Below are 1,531 nucleotides of genomic sequence, written 5' to 3'. Positions count from 1 at the left end.
GTTGTGCCCGAGATTAGGCTGAGTCACTGGACCACACCCCACAGGGTATAAAAGGGAGCGTGGTGGCCAGTCAAACCTTGTGACGAACAAAGCTGAAAGCTTCCATGCCATTCTGCATTGCCAGACTTTTGGCTATAGACTTTGCTGGATTATCTCTGGACTTAAATTACTCTGTAATTATTGAACATTTTACTTTGATGTACCAGAAGCGGAGAGAAGTTATCTCTTCGTGAGTAATAAACTCTTGGCAGGCAGCCACAAGGTTGCTGCCAAGTTCCGTTATCATAAGGAAAAGGATTTTGTCAGCTGGTTTGGTTTTTAACTCTTGGACGTCTGTTGGTGTGTGTGCGTGTGGGAGGGGGACAGAACAGGATGGATGGATGAATGGATGTGGGGTCTTTGGTGCTCTTTGAGCTCATCACTGCTAGAAGGGAGAGGGGTTTGTGAAGAGGAGGAAGAGAAGGAGAAGAAGGAAGAACCATGACACCTCACGGTTAGATTACTGCAACGCGCTCTACATGGGGCTACCCTTGAAGAGCGTTCGGAGACTACAGTGGGTCCAGAAGGCAGCCGTGCGAGCTGTCGTGGGTGCACCTAGGTACACCCACATTACACCAATTCTCCGCGAGCTGCACTGGCTCCCTATTGGTCTCCGGTCACAATTCAAGGTGTTGGTTATTACCTTTAAAGCCCTACATGGCTCAGGGCCAGGTTATATTCGAGACCGCATTCTACCGCATAACTCCCACCGACCAGTAAGATCCCACAGAGTTGGTCTCCTCCGGGTCCCGTCAGCTAAAGAATGCCGGCTGGCGGGCCCATACCAATACAATACCCTAATCAAGGAACTACAAGTGAGACAAATATTCTAACAGTAAACAACAGCCTAATCAAGAATAAAGAATAAAACACCAAGAATAAAACACTCACACCAATGCTTAATAGGGCAAGACACTTCTGTATAAAAAGGGAGCAAACCCCACTCCCTTCCAGCACTGATGATGTTACCTAGTTAGGTCATGAAACATCTGCAAGAAAACAACCAAGCTTTGGAGCACCAAGGACCCCACAATCATGGTCCTCCCTCCTCCTCCTCCTCCACCTCCTCCTCCTCCTCCTCCTCCTCCTCCTCCTCCTCCTCCTCCTCCTCCTCCTCTTCCTTCCCCCCCAAAAAAACGCCACTCCCTTCTAGCACTGATGATATTCTCTAGTTGGGTCATGAAACATCTGCAAGAAGACAACCAAGCTCAGAGAGCACCAGAGAGCACACAATTCTCCTCCTTCTCCTCCTCCCCCCTCCTTCCTTCCTTCCTTCCTTCCTTCCTTCCTTCCTTCCTTCCTTCCTTCCTTCCTTCCTTCCTTCCTTCCTTCTAGCACTGATGATGTTCTCTAGTTGGGTCATGAAACATCTGCAAGAAGACAACCAAGCTCAGAGAGCACCAGAGAGCACACAATTCTCCTCCTTCTCCTCCTCCCCCCTCCTTCCTTCCTTCCTTCCTTCCTTCCTTCCTTCCTTCCTTCCTTCCTTCCT

Source organism: Pituophis catenifer, unplaced genomic scaffold (genome assembly GCF_029215685.1).
Source record: "Pituophis catenifer annectens isolate HBS135680 unplaced genomic scaffold, rPitCat1.0.hap2 SCAF_3, whole genome shotgun sequence".
In the NCBI taxonomy this organism is placed as follows: Eukaryota; Metazoa; Chordata; class Lepidosauria; order Squamata; family Colubridae; genus Pituophis; species Pituophis catenifer.
This window is presented reverse-complemented; position numbering follows the sequence as displayed.